This window comes from Trichechus manatus, unplaced genomic scaffold, assembly GCF_000243295.1.
Source record: "Trichechus manatus latirostris isolate Lorelei unplaced genomic scaffold, TriManLat1.0 scaffold00004, whole genome shotgun sequence".
Classification (NCBI taxonomy): Eukaryota; Metazoa; Chordata; class Mammalia; order Sirenia; family Trichechidae; genus Trichechus; species Trichechus manatus.
Genome location: NW_004443940.1, coordinates 12769282 through 12788786, shown reverse-complemented (window position 1 = coordinate 12788786; position 19505 = coordinate 12769282). Strand labels below are relative to the sequence as shown.

At 41.9% G+C, this 19505-nt stretch overlaps 1 long non-coding RNA gene across 1 annotated transcript in view; it reads right to left on the bottom strand.

Annotated features, from left to right (window-relative positions):
• Positions 1-6232: 6232 nt before the first annotated feature.
• The window catches only part of LOC111820919 (uncharacterized), a 41476-nt gene continuing 28203 nt past the window's right edge, over positions 6233-19505 (bottom strand). Inside the window, exons 5-6 of the long non-coding RNA XR_002824423.1 lie at positions 19235-19338; positions 6233-6416 (exon numbers count right to left, since the gene is read on the bottom strand). This is a non-coding gene — a long non-coding RNA (uncharacterized LOC111820919). The remainder of the gene's footprint in view (positions 6417-19234; positions 19339-19505) is intronic.

The following is a 19505-nucleotide window of genomic DNA, read 5'->3' as shown; positions in this document are numbered from 1 at the left end:
CTCATTTAACAGTTAGTACACATATTGCCCTGTGACAATGGTTAACAAGCCCATGACATGTCAACACTGTCCCTTCTCAACCTTAGGTTCCCTATCACCAGCTTTCCTGTCCCCTCCTACCTTCTAGTCCTTGTCCCTGGACTGCTGTGCCTCTTTCGTCCCATTTTGTTTTATGAGGCTGTCCAACCCCTGGCTGAACGGTGAACTTTGGGAGTGACCACCACTGAGCTAAAAGGGTGTCTGAGGGCCATACTCCAGAGGTTTTCTTCAGTCTGTCAGGCCAGTAAATCTGGTCTTTTTCTTTTGTGAGTTAGAATTTTCTTCTACATCCTTTTCCAGCTCTGTCCAGGACCCTCTATTATGATCCCGGTCAGAGCAGTCAGTGGTGGTATCTGGGCACCATCTAGCTGTACTGGACTCAGTCTGGTGGAGGCCTTGGTAGCTGTGGTCCATTAATCCTTTGGACTCATCTTTTCCTTGTATCTTGTTCTCTTCATTCTCCCTTGCTCCCGAAGGGGTGAGACCAGTGGAGTACCTTAGACAGCTGCTCACAGGCTTTTAAGACCCTAGACGCTACTCACCAAGGTAGAATGCAGAACATTGTCTTTATAAACTGTGTTATGCCAACTGAGCTAGATGTTCCCTTAGACCATGGTCCCCACAATCCTCTGCCCAGCAATTCAGTCCCTCAGAGAGTTTGGAAGTGTCTACAGAGCTTCCATGACCTTTCCTTGTACAAGCTGTGCTGGCTTCCCCAGTATTGTGTACTGTCGTACCCTTCACCAAAGTTACCACTTATCTATTGTCTACTTAGTTCCCCACACCACGCCTCCCATCCCTCGTAACCAATAAAGATTTTTCTTTTTGTGTGTAAACTTTTACATGAGTTTTTACAGTAGAGGTCTCATACAATATTTGTCCTTTTGTGATTGACTTATTTCACTCAGTCCTCCAGTTTCATCCATGTTATGAGATGCTTCACAGATTCATCATTGTTCTTTATCTTTGCATAATACTCCGTTGTATGTACCATAGTTTACCCATGCATCTGCTGATGTGCATCTAGGCTGTTTCCATGTTTTTGCTATTGTGAACAGTGCTGCAATGAATATGGGTGTGCATATGTCTATTCATGTGACAGCTCTTATTTCTCTAGAATATATTCCTAGGAGCGGGGCTGCATTTTCTAGTTTTTGTTTTTTTGTTTTTTTTTTGTGGTGCTGATGTTCTCTTTGTTCCTTTTACTCTCCTGTGCTGAGTTCCTTTTGTTTTGTGGATTTTTTTTTCATTTCTTCTGTTTTTGTAGGTTTTGTTTTTACTGAGACTTTTATGTTTTTCTTCTTTATTTTGATAAGTACATTTGTTAACTTTGTGGTTACCTTGGAATTTACCCTTATCTTCCTAGATTTGAACCAGTCTATTATTACTTGGTATTGCTTTGCCTTCCTATTAGAAGATTCTATACCTGTACTGTTCATTACCTCTTTTATTTTTCTGATGCTGTTGTCATTTACAGATTAACCTCTCTGGTTCCCTGTCGTAATTCTTTTGGTTTTGCATAGTCCTTAAGAGTCCATTTCCTAAGTTGGTAGCTGGCTAGGACAATCCTGTGTCCTAGATTCAGCCTGTGGTCTGACGCTGTTTGTTCTCAGATTGAAGGACTCCCTTTAATACGTCTTGTAAGTTTGGTTTGGTTTTTACATAGTCCCTTAATTTCTGTTTATCTGGAAATGACCTAATTTCACCATCGTATCTTAATGAGAGTTTGCAGGATATATTATTCTTGGCTGGCAATTTTTTTCTTTCAAGGTTTTATATATGTCATTCCATTGTCTTCTTGCCTGCATGGTTTCTGCCAAATAATCCGAGCTTAGTCTTATTGTTTCTCCTCTCTATGTGACTTTTTGTTTTTCTTCAGCTGCTCTCAGGATTCTTTGTCTTTGGTTTTAGTGAGTGTGATTATGATATGCCTTGGTGATTTTCTTGTGGGGTCTATCCTATATGGGGTTCATTCAGCTTCTTGGATGGGCAGCTCTTCATCTTTCATGATACTGGCAAAGTTTTCTGTCAGAAGTTCTTCAATGATCCTGTGTTTTATGTTTTCTCCCCGTTCTGGAACTCCGATCACTTGAAGATTTTTGCTTTTGATTGTATCCCACATAATTCTCAGAGTTTCATTTTTCTTTGTTCTTTTTTCTGATTTTTCCTCAAATAGAGTTGTAGCCAAGTGTTTGTCTTCAATTTCGCTGATCCTATCTTCCATCGTTTCAAACCTGCTCCTCAGCCCTTCTATGACACTGTCCATTTCTGAAATCTTGTTATCTTTTGGATTTCTAATTGTTGTTCTTGTATGGTTTCCATTTGTGAATTTATTTTAGCATTTTGTTCCTATATTATTTTTTTGAATTCTTCCATTTTTTTGTTTGTATTTTCCATGAATTTGTCTATTTTTTCCTCATTTTTGTCTTTTTGCTTAAACTCGTGGATAATTCTTAATATTAGGGATTTGAATTCCCTATCAGTAAGGTCTAGGGTGTTTTCTTCTACTGGAAGGTCATCTGGTGTTTTATTTTGGACACCTACTGGCACCATCCCATCCTGTTTTTGTAAATGTTTTGATATCGTCTGCTGTCTTCAAGGCATTCAGTCGTTATTCTTCTCATTTATTGACTGTACATTTGTTTGTTTCATCCTGCTTTTTTGTTTTATTTGGTTATGTCTGAGCAGGCAGGCTGCATGTTCTTTCCTAGTCTGTGGGCATGATACTTTTCACCTCCTTCTCCAATGGGCAGGGTCAGTCACTCAGGTATGGTACAGCAGGTCAGGTCCAGCTGAAGGGGAGTTCCTGGGATTGGTTGGTTGTGGCACATACCAGGACAGTACAGACCGGGAATCAGTGCAGGGCAGGTTCCAACAGACCATGCCTGTGCTGCTTGGGAGTGTGATGTTCAGTGCACGGTGCAGGTAGGTAGGAAGGAGGGGGTAGATTGTGATGTGTGGGGCTAAGATGGGTATGGGAAAGAGGAGAGAGAGGAGAGAGGAGAAAGGAACCGGAGCCAAAAACACACATACAAAAAACAGTGCTAAGGAAGCTCGCTATTGGAGTGGAGAGATGAGAGACTGAGAAATGAGGAAAAACAAAAATGAAAAAAAAAAAGAAAAAGGGTAAAATAAAAATGAATAAATTGAGAAACTGGAAATGAAGAAAGACAAAAAGAAAATAAGAGAAATACAAAACAAAGAAAAAAAAAAAAAAACAAGAAAAAAGAAATGCCCCTAAGGATGTCCCTATGAGTCTGCGCAGAGTAAGGGAGTAGCTTCCAAGCCGCACGGTACTGCCCAGCTAGAAGGGGCTCCTAAGCCGAGAAAAAGAAAAACAAAACAAATTGGAGCAAACCAACGAACAAAAAAGCCCCAGGGGTCCTACCAGCGTGGTGGCATGGGCCAGGAAGCAGTTTAATAGTCAACTGGTGTTTCGCAGTCTTTCAGGAAGAAGCAAAGATGGCGCATGGAGCCAGGTATTTGAGAGAAAGGAGGAGGAAGTGGTGAGAGATAAGGAAGAAATTTAAAGAAGCGGAAAAAAAGCAACACCAGCAGCCAACAAAAGGCACTCACGGAGCCGGCCAGTGTGGGTGGGTCGAATCCAAGCGACACCAGGGTGCTTCCCATCCAAGAGACTGTGGCTGCAGAAAGCAGAGGCGGCTAAGTGGGGGTGAAGAAGGGTGGGGAGTGGTAAAGCCTGTATCACTGGTTACCGGTTGTTCTGTCTCCAGCTGGAAGCTCCGTGAAGCTGCTTTCTCATATCCCGTTTGCTGATCTCCGATAGGAGTCCAAGATGGCAGATCCATGCTGCAGTAGCTGATAGGGGACCTCTGCATGTATCTCTTCTCACTCTCTGTTCTCGGTCAGTTTCTTATTCCATCTGGTGCTTGGCTGAGTTCTCTGTTCATTTGAAGCTTAGGGTTTCACAACTGATGTGTGACTCTGTTTGACTTCATTTTTCTGATCTTTGCTGTGGAGGGATGGCGTGGTGCTTCTGCCTATAGCGCCATATTGCCCAGAAGTCCCTTTTTTTTTAAAGTGGATTTTTTTTTCCTCAATTAGAAAAGACAACCTGTTGTTGCATGATTATGTAAACATACACACATGAATATGGCTATATTTGTATACTTACATGATCACGCAACACAATGTTAACAGGTTATCTTTTCCAATCCAGAAAAAAAAAAAAATACATACACATGGCTATGGCTATATTTACGGAGCCTTGGTGGGGCAATGGTTAAGTGCTTAACTCTAACAGAAAGGTCAGTGGTTCATATCCACCAACAGCTTCAAGGGAGAAAGATGTGGCAGTCAGTTTCCTTAAAGATTACAGCCTTGGAAACCCTATAGGGCAGTTCTACTCTGTCCTATAGGCTCACTGTGTTGGAATCAACTTAACGGCAACAGGTTTGGTTTGGCTTTCCTTTATGGCTATATTTAAAAAGAAACAGATTTACATCCTATATTTTTTCATGTATACGCTGTAGCCATCTTTCCATGTCAGTAATTATAGACTTACTTCATTTATCACTGTATGGATATACCATAATTTATTTAACCAAACCCCTATCAAAGACCATTTTGGTTGTGTTATAAACTCTCTGGCAACAAATACCCTCACATATATATCTTTTACGCTTGCCCTTGGGATAAATATCTACAAGTGGAATTGCTGGTTTAAGAGTGTGTGCACTTTAAATTTCAATACATACTGCCAAACTGAACTTGAGCAAGGTTGTACTAACTTATATTCCCAGCAACCAGCAACCAGCAACCAGGCATGAGTTCCTGTTTCCCCAAGCCCTCACAAGCACTAAATGGTTTCATCTTTTTAATATTTGTCAATCTAGCCAGCTGAAAAATGGTATCTCATTTCTGTTTATATTATTGGATTATAAGTAAAACATACGGAAAAAGTCTTTTCTCTGTATGTTTTATTGGTCATTTGTATTTATTCTTCTATGACTCTGGCCCATTTTATTTTTGTGGTACTTGCTTTTTCTCCCTATTGATTTGTAAGAGCTTTGTGCACATTAGATATATGCTGAATTTATTTTAATGAATTTGTCATCTATTTTTTATTTTTGTTTACAGTGTTCACTTTTTTTTTAGTTAATCCATCGCACCTTTTCCTTTGGTGTCATATTAAAAAAGCCTAATTATCTTCTACCACGTTTATTACTTTCGTTTTTATGTAAAAATCTTTAATCCATCTAGAATTAATTTTGCTACCTGGTAAGAAACAGACTTCTTTTTTTAAATAGTTAGCCAATTGTCCTTTGTTATCTGTCCTAACGCTATCCATTCCCACTGAAACCTAGTTCTGTTTCTAGACTTTCTAATCTCTTCTGGGCTCTCCCCAACAGGAACTCTGCTTTGCAAATGGGCTAGGTTTTTCATTGTCCACAATAGGGTATATGTAAGTTGGTGACTATATTCAAATTGTTGCCCTTGGATGGAATATCTGCCTCCTCTTTCTCTCCACAGATCCTGCAAAACAAAACCATTAATGGGGTACAGAGAAGAGGTAAATGCTATTTAAAACAAGAAATGCCTTCAAAGAGGGAAAATACTGTAATGATTCAGAAGGGTCTACAGATCCTTTGTGTGGCTAAAGCACAGGATAAAGTTTTTTTTTAATTTATCTGGGTAATTTTTTAAAAATATTTTATTATATTTTAGGTAAAAGTTTAGATAGCAAATTAGGTTCCTATTTAACAATTTTTATACAACCTGTTCCCCATGACATTTTTCACAATGTGTCAACATTCTCATTATTTCCATTCTGTTTGTTCTGTTTCCATCAGTCTAGCTTCCCTGCCCCTCCTTAGCTTCTCATCTTTGTTTTAGAGTAAATGCTGCTGACCTTTTGGTCTCATATAGTTGATTATTAAAGGGAGCACAGTATTCATGGGTGATACTGTCTATTTTATAAGCCAATCTATTGTTTGGATGAATGGTGACCACTGGGAGCGGCTTCTGTTCCAAATTCAAAGGGTATCTTAAGGCAATAGTCTCGGGGAGTTCCTGTAGTCTCTCTAGGTCCAGTAAGTCTGGTCTTTTTTAAGGAATCTGAGTTTTGTTCTACATTTTTCTCCCTTTCTGTCTGGGACCTTCTAATGTGTTCCTGGTCAGAATGGGTCAGTAGTGGTAGTCGGGCACCACCTAGTTCTTCTGGTCTCAGGCTAGATGAGGCCATGGTTCATATGGGCTATTAGTCCTGTGGATTAGTTTCTTCTTTGAATCTTTGGTTTCCTTCATTCTCTTTTGTTCCAGACGAGTAGAGACCAATAGTTACATCTTCAATGGCCGAGGATAGAACTTTTTATTCACTGAGTGCCTCAGCAGGCTTTGCACATACAGAGGTGAACCTGGAGTTGAGTTTAGGAAGAAGAGTTAGAGAAAGGTAAATTGCTTTGAATAATAGAGTTTAAGAGGCAATTGGAGTTCCTTGTGGAAATATAGTAAGGAGGGTTTGCAGAAGAGACAAGGATAAGGTTATATGAGACCAAGGCCATATACATGGATAGTATGGATAGCCATTAATCCCCAAATGCAGTAGTGGGCAAGAGAACTTTAAGAAGCAGGGAGAGCCAGTATTAGAATTCAAGTTGCTTGTTGTATTGCAATGTAAACCCCTCTCCATTACCCCAAACCTTTAATAATAAACCACGTATTACAGGTAATTTGCTTTTCAAAGTTTGCTTTACACTGCTTTCCTTTTACAAAAGACCTACATTTTATGAAAAGAGGCAAAAAGTGGAAATAGCGTTCGGCATTTGTTTTGCAACGAGTCCTTAAAGAGGCAGCGCACCCCAAGCAGCGAGAGTGGCATGGGCAAGATCCTTTCCTGGGAACTACACTCAGTATCTCAGCATCAAGCTGCCGTAGCTTTGAACTGTGTCTGTCAAACTACAGTGTACATACGCTATCATTTCTACTTTATATAAGCTGTGTATTTATCATATCATTCTGCTTTGACTATACGTCAGTGTTATTTTATATGACTTGGTAGGTTATTTTTTGGGTCTAGGAATGCTCGAAAATTTTTCCCATACAAATTAATTAATGGTAATTGCTTCTTCACTTTACACCATTTTGGCTTATGAAAAGATTTCACAAGAACACTCTACTTTCAGATAGTGGGGGAAACCTGTATCCCCTTGTTCTGTATGAATGACTACCTCTTGGTCTATGCACAGGTTCCATATGAGCACAATTAAGTGATCTGGAATTCCCATTCTTCCCAATGGTATTCATAATTTGTTATGATCCACACAGTTGAATGCCTTTGGATAGTCAATAAAATACCGGTAAACATCTTTCCGGTGTTCTTTGCTTTCAGCCAAGATCCATCTGACGTCAGTAATGATATCCCTCATTCCACATCTTCTTCTGAATCCAGCTTCAATTTCTGGCAGTTCCCTGTTGATGTACTACTGCAATCATTTTTTAATTATCTTCAGCAAAATTTTACTTGCATGTGATATTAATGATATTGTTCGATAATTTCCACATTCCACTGGATCACCTTTCTTTGGAATGAGCACCTATATGGATCTCTTCCAGTCGACTGGCCAGGTAGCTGTCTTCCAAATTTCTTAGCATAGATGAGTGAATGCTTCCAGCGTTGCCTCCATTTGTCGGAATACCTCAAATGGTATTTCGTCAATTCCTGGAGCCTTGTTTTTTTTCCAGTGCCCCCAGTGCAGCTTCAACTTCTTCCATCAGTACTATCCATTCTTGATCATATGCTACTTCCTGAAATGGCTGAATGTCCACAAATTCTTTTTGGTACAGTGACTCCGTGTATTCCTTCCACCTTTTTTGATGCTTCCTGAGTTGTTTGATATTTTGCCTATAGCCAAACCCACTGCTGTCAAGTAAATTCCGACTCACAGCGACCCTGCAGCACAGAGTAGAACTGCCCCATAGGGTTTCCAAGGAGTGGCTGGTGGATCTGAATTGTGGATCTTTTTGTTCAGCAGTCAAGCTCTTAACCACTGTGCCACCAGGCTCCTTTGCCCACAGAATACTTCAATATTGCAACTTGAAGCCTGAATTTTTTCCTCAGTTCTTTCAGCTTGAGAAATGCTGAGTGTGTTCTTCCCTTTTGGTTTTCTAACTCCACGTCTCTGCAGATTTCATCATAATACTGTACTTGGTTTTCTGGAGCCATTCTTTGACAGTTCCTGATCAGCATTTCATCATTTCTTCCTTTAACTTTAGCTACTCTACATTCAAGAGCAAGTTTCAGAGTCTCTTCTGACATCCATTTTGGTCTTTTCTTTCTTTTTTAATGACCTTTTGCTTTTTTCAAGTATGATGTCCTTGATGTCATCCATAACTTGTCTAGTCTTCAGTCATTAGTTCAACACGTCAAATCTGTTCTTGAAATGGTCTCTTAATTCAGGTGGGATATACTCAAGGTCATACTTTGGCTCTCATGAACTTGTTTTAATTTTCTTCAGCTTCAACTTGCTTGCATATGAGCAATTGATAGTCTCTTCCACAGCCAGCCCCTGCCTTGCTCTGACTGATACTGAGCTTCTCCATCCTGTGTATTCCATCCAGCAAGGTCCACGTGTAGAGTCGTCGTTTACGCTGTTGAAGAAAGGTATTTCCAATGAGTAAGTCGTTGGTCTTGCAAAATTCTATCATGTGATATCCGCTGTTGTTTCTATGACCAAAGCCATTATTTTCCAACTACTGATTCTTATTGTTTCCAACTTTTGCACTCCAATCACCAGTAATTATCACTGCATCTTGACTGCATGTGTGATCAATTTTAGACTGCAGAAGCTGGTAAAAATCTTCAATTTCTACATCTTTGGCATTAGTTGGTGTGTAAACTTCAATAGTAGTCATACAAACTGGTCTTCCTTGTAGGCGTATGGATATGATTCATCACTGAGAGCGATGTACTTCAGGAAAAATCTTAAAATGTTCTTTTTGATGATGAATGCAATGCCACTCCTCTTCAATTTGTCATCAAAAATAGCCAATACTAGTTCATTTCAGCTCTCTAATGCCTAGAATATACATCTTTATGTGTTCTACCTCATTTTTGACAACTTCCAATTTTCCCTGATTCATACTTCACACATTCCATGTTCCAATTATTAATGGATCTTCACATCTGGCAGTTGTTCAGACAGAACAAGGGTATACTGCATGGTTTACAATCAGAAAAGGTGTGCATCAGGGTAGTATCCTTTCACCATACTTATTAAATCTGTATGCTGAGCAAATAATCTGAGAAGCTGGACTATATGAAGAAGAACGTGGCATCAGGATTGGAGGAAGACTCATTAACAACCTGGGATATGCAGATGACACAACCTTGTTTGCTGAAAATGAAGAGGACTTGAAGCACTTACTGATGAAGATCAAAGACTACAGCCTTCAGTATGGGTTACACCTCAACGTAAGGAAAACAAAAATCCTCATAACTGGACCAACACACAACGTCATGATAAATGGAGAAAAGACTGAAGTTGTTGAGGATTTCATTTTACTTGTACCCACAATCAATGCCCATGGAAGCAGCAATCAAGAAATCAAACGACATATTGCATTGGGCAAATCTGCTGCAAAAGACCTTTTTCAAGTGTTAAAAAGCAAAGATGTCACTTTAAGGACTAAGGTGTACCTGATTAAAGTCATGGTATTTTCAATTACCTCATACGCATGTGAAAGCTGGACTATGAACACGAAAGACTGAAGAAGAAGTGGTGCATTTGAATTACGGTGTTGGTGAAGAGTACTGAACTTACATGGGCTGCCCGAGGAACAAACAAATCTGTCTTGGAAGAAGTACAGCCAGAATGCTCCTTAAAAGGAAGGATGGCAAGACTTTGTCTCACTTATTTTGGACATGGTATCGGGGGGCCCAGTCCCTGGAGAAGGACATCATGCTTGGTAAAGCAGGGATCAGAAAAGAAGAGGAAGGTCTTCAAATAGACAGACTGACACAACAGTTGCATCAATGGGCTCAAACACAGCAACGATTGTCAGGATGGCACAGGACCAGGAAGCATTTCGTTCTGTTGTATATAGGATCTCTATGTACAGAACTGACTTGACGGCACCTAACCACACCACCACCACACATAAAGGCTTTGGCTGGGAGATATCTGAGTTCTACATCTGGGTCAGTGTGAAGAGAAACAGAGACACATGCTTGAGACGGTAAGGCAGTCCATAATCTGAACTAATTTAGTGGAAGTAAAAGCTCAAAATCAGAGTGACCATAAATACATGAGGAGAAATTTGCAGAAATCTGGAAGAAGGAACTGGACTTACTACAAGTTGTAGAATGCCAGTTTGAGCCAAAATTTTAAGGGGAAGGCTGAATCCAGCTACTTGATGAGTTACACTAAGATGCTCAATCTCAGAACATTTTAAAATGTACCAAACTGCAGGAGGTTGCATGGAGACCTACAGAAGCAGCCAGCAGGAGAGGTGCCAATTACTCTGCTTGCACAAGAAACAAGTTGAGAACCATATGCCCCCCTCCTTCTTCACTCCACACTCTCCTAAATGGGTCTTCCTGTCCCAACCTCACCTAGGAATGGCCTTTGTCAACTCTCACCTCTTCCATGAAACTTTCTCCCAGGATTTTAACCTCCGATTCTTCTTTTCCAGAACTTCCACTTTACTTTTAATCAGAACCTCAGTTTAACCTTTGTTTTCAACTTTTTCCTGTTAAGTTCTTTGTCAAATTCAACCATAAATTTCTTGCAGACAAGAACCAAATCCTAAAAAAGGTGGGGAAGGGGAGAACCATCCTAAACATTTTATACTACAGCCAAAAAAAAACCAAACCCGTTGCCGTCAAGTCAATTCCAACTCATAGTGACCCCACAGGACGGAGAACTGCCCCATAGGGTTTCCAAGGAGCAGCTGGTGGATTCGAACTGCCAACCTTTTGGTTAGCAGCTGAGCTCTTAATCACTGCACCACCAGGGCTCCATATTACACCCAGAGCCTATTAAATTCTTGGCAGAGGACCAGCAGAAGCTAATGATGCAGAAGTTAACAAATGACCATCGATGATGATGTTCCTAAATCAAGGAACAATACAGGAGGAGGTTTGGGATTGGGGAGAGAAGATGGGATAATGAAGAATATAATTTGGCTCGGGACATGCTGAGTTTAGGATGCCTAAGAGCCATCTAGGTTACGATGTCAATAGTGTTTGGCTATGTGAGTAAGGAACTCAGAAGAGAGATCTAGGTTGGAGACAGAGATTTGGGAGTTTGAGGCATATCAATAGTAGCTAAAACCATGAGCATATATGAAATCACCCATAAATAGTATATAGAGGAGAGAAGGGAGGGGGTCAAGGACAGAATCTTAGGAAATGACTTCATTTAAAGAGCCTGTTATGGAAAGACTAACCCATTAACCCACTGCCATTGAGTTGATTTGGAGACTAGTCAGGGAAAACAAACCTTCTAGGATTATAGGCCAAATGATACTTAGTAAATACCTACAGACTGACCAATTAACTGACTGACTCGATTTAAGATCTCTAAATGCCCATTTCAAGCCATCTTTCCACCTTCCTGTCATGAGTCAAGTCCTTGAGCTTCACAGTTAGAACCATGTTCTTTCAGAGGAAGTGGCAGATATGGATGTGCCAAGAGCCTAGGCCCCTAGGGTGAGGCATGTGGGTGGAGAATGCTGCTTGTTGGATGTTAAAAGAACACCACACCTAAGGGCAGGGTCAAAGCTGAGCCTTTCCATCTAGTTGGTTTTCCGATTGGCTCAGTCAACTATCTGGGTTATGACTAACCAACACTGGGGTCTCAAAAGGACCTAGTAAGTTCTTAATCAGGAGTCTTAGAGATTTCCTGATGGTCCGGGTTGGGAATGTCATAATGAGGAAGTGATCGGCTTCCTCTTCCATTAGCAGCTATGCCAGCTGGAACTCCTGGCACTTGGTCACACACCCTGCCAGATTTAAATGGCTCTCCATCTGCAAGACTGCCCTGCACACAGATCATGTGCTTATCTTAATTTAAGGGTTGAAAAAAATTATTATAGTCTAGACTGGCCCATTAGCTATAAAAGAAAAGGAATTTAATAGGGAAAGTAGAAGATTTATAATAATGTCACAGCCATTCCAAAAAATGAACTCCATCCCATTTGGCACTGACCCCATGCATCCGAATCCAGAACTAGCAGTGAGACTTGAGACTGATGTTGATATGGACAGCCCTAGAGTGGGAAAAAGGGGTGCTCAAGAGAAGTTCTGGCAGAGGCCGAACCTGGGGAAAGGAGCCTTAGAGAAGCCCACCTTCTTGGATCCAGGAGCTGATGATGCCTGTGGCCATGATGACATCACCCCATTCACCAATTCCTGTTTCAATTAGAGGAAAGGGGAAGAAGAGGATCCAAATGTAGGAGAAAGAATGCCGAAACTCTATCTGCTCCCCACCTTAGGGTTCGACTGCAAATCATAGCTGGCCTTATGCAGACACACAGTAAGTGGTCAAACACATGGTATGGTTCCAGTAGCCTGTAACCCATTGCTGTGGAGTCAATTCTGACTTATAGCAACCCTACAGGACAGAGTAGAACTTCCCAAGAGTGTTTCCAAAGCTGTAAATGTTTACAGAAGCAGACTGTCCCATCCTTCTCCTGCTGATCAGCTAGTGGGTTCAAACCTCTGACCTTTCAGTTAGCAGCTGAGCGCTTAAGCACTGCACCAACAGGGCTCCTTGTTTCTAGTAGAAAAAAACCAATGCCGTCAAGTCAATTCTGAGTCATCGTGACCCTACAGGACAGAGCAGAACTGCCCCACAGAGTTTCCTGGCTCAAGAAAAGCTAGAAAGTAAAACCACAGCACCCAGTGAGGGGATGACAGCAAGGCTGTGGTCCTTGATGGGGCTAGGGAGCTCAGGCAGGGCAACTGGACAGAGCATGGTACTCTTAGAGAAAAGCAAAATAAAGGGGAGATGCAGGGAAGGCAGAAACTGATGGGCAGAGAGCTGTCACGCAGGGCACAGTACACATGCCCAGGAATCCCTCTCTGATGGGGCACTGGCTCCATAGTGATAACTACATCACTATGTCCTGTGTGTGGGGCTGGCAGGGGTGGGATGGAGGGAAGTATATCGAGAACCTCCACAGAGTTCTGCTGATTCCAGCAAGAAAAGAGGTCCAGACTTTGTCAAACTTTGGGAGGTGGGAAGAGAAGAGTCCATTCCTAGGATATCTCTCTAAATAAATGTGCCAAGAAAATGAGTTAGAACCCAAAAGGCCTAAAATAAAGCCAAAAGTCTGAATCCAAAAGAAAATGCTCTGGATTTAGGGTAGAGATGTGGACAGAGTAGAAGTTGAGAGCCTGAGAGTTAAGGGCATCCATAAACTCAACTGTAAGGGCTGGGAAAGGCACTGAGGTTTGAGCTGCCTCTATCAAAAGATGCCCCTGGGGAAGAAGAGTTGTGAGAATTCAATCAGAAAAGCAATTTGAGAGCATTGGTGGCTGAAGGATAACGACCAGTCAAATAGGAAAGCTCTCTCTTTGGAGGAACTCAGGCCAAACAGTCGTACATCTGAATCACAGGGGCAGCCTCTGGATCAGCTATTTCAGCTCCACAATGTTAGTGGGCACGGGGATGATACTGTGACCTCTGTATGGATGGACACCCCAAGTGCTTTGTCACTGTTTTTGACATGGCTTATTTTGCTTTCCGGTAAAGCCCTATCTTGGCACAGCTCATTGGGAAATTGAGACCAGAAGCTAGCTGACCAGCAGCCACTCAGGAAGTACCCTGCCCTTATTGTCATCAGTGGCCTCTTTTGCGCCACCATTTGCATCATTTCTGGGAAGCTATGCCTTCCCCTTCCTAAGATCTGTGACGGTCTTGTCTGAGGACATCACAGCAAACCACAGACCAAAAGGTCCTGCACTCCTCGTTACATTCTGCCATTCAGCTGCTCTGCAGACAACACTGTGCCTAAAGAGGCAGCACGCTGGTAGGAAATCTCTCTACCCAGCACCCCCTCTTTGGGGGCCAGGAGCCTCCAACCTCAGCACCCTCAGCTGCTTGTTCTATCTCAGAGAAAACTGTGAAGAAAACAAAGTGTTTTCTTCTTTAGGGACCCAGCTTCTCTTTTCAGGGTCTTTATCTCAAATGCAATTGTGTCTCCTTCCTGTCCCTGCAACTGGAGGCACAGTATCCTCTACTCTCTATCCCTGCCTTAGTCTAGTTCTCAGAAATGAATCTCATAAACTCACTCATACTTCCACTTACATGACAGAGATGCTTCACAATCTGGAGTCCCTACATTTTTAAGAGGGTCCCAAAGATTTCTAAGTCAAGAAAAAGAAATTTCACTTGTGGAATTCCAAGCAATAGCAGATAGCTAGGGCAAGTTTTTGAAGGGCAGGACATACTTTTGGTGTCCCTGAATTACACCACTTGACAGAGCGGCCCTGTCTCTTCTGATCCCATCACCTGATAGCCTCAAGCTGTCCTCCTCTGCCAGCCCAGAGGTCAGGATCTCCTGGATCTGTGCAGTACCCACTGCCATCTGTCTTCCCTGGAAAAGCAAGAGAGATCTCTCTTTTACTCAGTAATAATTCATCATAATAGTCACACAACAGGTGCCACCAGCTCCAGTACATGCAGTAAGGGCACACCACACCCCCAACTTTGCCCCTATCACAGCTCACTCCTTAGGATACATCAACAGATTTTCTTTGGATGACATGACAGAGCCACTGAAGCAGTAAACCAGAGTTACCAGTGGTGTTTTGGCTCTTGTGGGCTGCACTACAATGAAGACCTAGAGGTAAAGAACAAAGGCTTTTTTAAATTCTCCCCTACGGCCAATTGGTATCTTTCCTAAACATGTTGTTGTACCATCTCTATATATAGAACCTAGTATTCTATGAACAGGATGCTCTGGCTAAACATGTCTCAACAAGCAAAACTGTGAGGTAGAGAAAGATGGCATCTCCTCACCTTTCTTTCTTTCCCTTCCCCGCCTTTCCTAAATCTCACTACAGATGAGCTCTGTGAAAACAGCATGGGCTTTGGAGATGGACAGACCTGAGTAGAATTCCTAGCTCAGCCTTTCATTACCTATGTGACCTTAGGGGCAAGTTATGTAACTCCTCTGACTTTCACTTCACCCATGTGCAAAAATGGGGATGGTACTTTACAGGCTTATAGTATAGTTAAATAAGAAAATATACAAAAAGCATCTAATGCATGCCTGGCTCCTGAGGGATGTGAGTTTCTGTTCTTCCTGGTCTAGCTCATCATGCTCCTGGTGCCTTCGTTCTGCTCTCTGGCTGTCTGAGGCTTCTACTGAGTGCCCCCCACACACCGCAGCCTCACTGTCTTCCCCTCCTTTCCTAACCCTATCAAAGTGTCCACCTCTGAGAAGAGCTGATCTTATCACACTGCTAAAAGGAAAGCAATCCTGATGAAATGCATTCAAGTAAAATGTGAACGATGTTGCTGTGTTCCTATATTAACTCTGTTCCTATATTAACTCTGCATTTCAAAAAGGAGCCTGGAAATTCAAATCAAAGGAAGGATGTCTGTCTAACGGTGAGGCTCTCCCAGATGTTTCAAATGCCACAGGATAGGGGACCAGTGTGAACATGTCTACCTTTACTACTGTGTTGGTCCTTACCCTGCGAACACAGCCCACATCACTCTCTGAAGATGAGAAACCAGTGAGAGCTACAGAACATCAGCTTGGACTGCTGATGTCATACCTCAAATCACCAACAGGTCCAGAAGAGAACTTGGGAGTTTTGGCTATTCCTCTCCTGCTCTAGCCAGCATACACCACTTCCTTAGCCAGGAAGTCATGGTGGTGCTTTTTTCCTAGGAGGTTTCCAACACTATTTTAAACTCTTTGGCATCAAGCAGCAACAGGATTTGATTATGGTCAGAGCCTTGGGACTGCCTATGGAAGGTCTGGGCCCCACTTCCAGCATCATGCCTTACTTCTCCCAACCGTCTTGACAAGGCCAACATTAATACAGAAGGCAGAACGAGCCTGTGTCTTCTCTCTCAGGGATCCAGGAAGGGGGAGCACAGGCAAATCTCTTGGCTCCCGGTATACAGGATCCCAGAAGCAGATTATCAAGGCTAAAAATGGCCTAGGTGTAATCACCTGGCACAATGTGCTACGCTGACTATAAATCACAATTCAGCATGGGAGTTCTCATTGTGGGTTACTCTTTAGCAGTATGGATGTTCTACTTGATCTTCAGGGCAAGCCCCCACAAACCCAGGGACGTTAGCCCTGACTTGGGTCTCAAGAGCCAGGCACCTTGGGGGTGGGAGGGGTTGGCTGGCAGCCTTAGCAGACGGAGTAAAGAGGAACTGAAAGTGAAGTCCAGGGTGAGGGAGGGGCAGGTCCAGGCAAGATTACCCAACAGTATGTGCTTAGGGAACTGGCAAAGCAGAGACAACAACAACAAATTTTTTAGTTATTTCATGTATATACAAATACATATATATATATATGCATCAAAATAGTCACCATGGGAAAAACCTGAACTTTGCTGGATCTCCTTACACTTATTTTGTGTTTAACAATACTGTCTTCTCCCATTGCTTAGGCCTCTAAAAAGTTCTTAATCTAGTCCTTGGCTTCAGAAAGCAAGGAAAACCAGGAGTTTGAAGTTTCAAGGCCACTATTCATTTCTTCATTCAACAAACATTTGAGTGCAAGGCCTTTACTCAGTCTTGGGATACAGTGGCAAACAAAACAGATGTGCTTCCTGTGCTCCCAGTCTAGACAGAGGGATTGAAAATAAATAAGGGCAGGCTCCAAAGCAAGTCTATATTGGAAAATAAGCAAGACTCCGTAGCCAGTAATAGGATGCGGAGAGAGGAAACCTCTTCTGGATGCCAGCAGAAGAGCCCCATGGGCAGGCAAGGAGCCATTCAAGGAGATGAACTGATTCAGATAATGCCCTCATCCAGCACAGGCTTCCCCATTCCCTTTGACAGACGGAAGAGCCATGTGGTGGGTTGAGTTCATCAACAGCATGGTGATCAGTGGTGCCTTCACAGCCAGTGTCCCCATGAGGCCCACAGCTATGAACTGTGATGTACCCTGTGAGCTAAGTGTAAGACCCGGAAAGCTCCAAAGACAAACGCATGACTTATCTACTGACCAGGACCTCTAGGAGGCACAGCAGGCTAGAAACAGGAAGCATAAAAACAACTACCAGAAGCAAGGTGACCCTCCCCAACCTGTAACCTACATCCCTCAGATACTGTGTGGAAAGAAAAAATAAAGGTCTGATTTCCCCTCCTAGGAGGAAGGAAGGAGAAGAGATCTGCTGAAATGATCAGGCTACAGCCAGAAGCCTCCTGAGAGGAGTATCTCCTTTGGGGTGTGGGAAGGCAAGGATGCTGTGTTAGAGGAAGCAGCTCACCTCTGACACTGCCAGAAGCTGGTGGCCATGGTGATGGTGGAGAGGCAACACAGGCAAAGGAGGAGCTGTGCCAAGTCAGTGCACAGCCAGCAAAGCAGTGGCATAGAGACATCTCAAAGGATTTGACCTCTTAGGGGCCTCTGTTTCCTTTTCTGAAAATTGGAGATGATGATAAGAGCACCTACCTCATAAGGAAGAGCATATATGTGGAAGGTGCTTAGAACAGTGCCTGGCATATAGAATGTGCTATGTAAGGGTTAGCTACTCTTCATCATTTCTGGCAGGTAGCAGCTGCCAATGGAATATGTGTATGCTCTGTTATATAAGAATCACCTTCCCTCCATCTTGAGTCAGAGGCAAGAAACTAAATGAAACTAGAGTTCCAAAAACAGCTGATATGGGCAGAGCTAGAACACCATGGGTTCACAGCATTTAGTACCCTATACCAAATACCAAATCCATTCTCTGAAATGGAGATTTACTATCTCTGAGGATATGATATTCAAAAGGATAAGGCACTTTCAAACTGGGAGGGGAAAATAGAAATAAACACCCCTCCTTTTGCTCCTTCTGCTTCAATAAATAGATTTGGGACAACCAGCAATTCTTAACTGGAAAAAAAAAAAAAAATAGAGCCAGATCCTGACCACCCTTTTCATACCAAAATAAATTTCAGATGGATTAGATTTAAATTTAAGGATTTAAAAAGAAACATACACACACACGCAAAAGAAAAAACAATCAAAGAAAATGAGTGACTATCTTTGTAATTCTGAGGTAGAGAAGCATGTTGTTTTTAAGCATTGACCTAGCAGCAAAAAAAACTGTAAGGGAAAGAAAGACTAATTGGACTACCTAAAAATGTAAAACTTCCAGACCAAAAAAAAAAAAAAAAATGCATAAAGTTCAAAGACAAATGATAAAGTGGGAATAATTCTGTATCACATATGATAGCCAATGTACCTGTAGTATATTAAACCAAAAGAACAAAATTCGTTGCTGTCGAGTTGATTCTGACTCACAGCGACCCTAAAGGACAGAGCAGAACTGCCCCGCAGGGTTTCCAAGGAGCAGCTGGTGGATTCAAACTGCCGACCTTTTGGTTAGCAGCAGAGCTCTTAACCACTGTGCTACCAGGGCTCCTGTAGTATATTAGGTGGTGATAAATGAAAAACAAAGGAAGGAAGAGAGGGAAGGAAGGAAGCAAGAAGGGAGAGAGAGAAGAAAGGGGGATTGTTGCAATTTTCAGTAAAGGGGTCAGGGAAGGCTCTGTGGATAACAGATGACATAAATGGGTTAAGTATTAGAGCATAAAATGCATTATGGTACATCCACACATTGAAATATAATTCAGCCATTTATCCTGTATTTACTGACATGAAAAGATATCTACAAATTAAAAAAGAAAAATATTACTTGGAAAAATGTACAAAGGACATGAGTAAGTGAATCAAAGAAAAAAACGTAACTGTCCAAAATACACCTGAAAAGATGTTCAACTTCTAACATTCAAAGAAATGTAAATTAAATTATATTTATTGGGGCAGTTCTACTCTGTCCTATAGGGTCACTATGAGTCGCAATTGACTCAATAGAAATGGGTCTGTTTTTTTGTTTGTTTTTTATGTCTCAGTTCTGATTCTAAGTATTTTACTTAGATTAACTGATATACTCTTCACCATTACTCCCATGAAATAGGTGCTACCATTATCCCCCAATTTTACCAAACATGAAACTGAGGGACAGAGAGGGTAAATGACTTACCCAAGGTCACACAAAAAGTGGTGAGTCAGAATTCAGGCCCCAGTAGACTGGATCCAGAGTCACACTCTAACCACAACACTACAGTGACAAGACCATGTTTCCACCTATCAGATGCAGAAAGATGAAAAACACAACACCCAGTGTTACTGAAGATGTGGGCAAACAGGCAGTCTTGTATTTTTTTTTTTTAATTGTACTTTAGGTGAAGGTTTACAGAACAAATAGTTTCTCATTAAACAGTCAGTACACATATTGCTTTATGACATTGGTT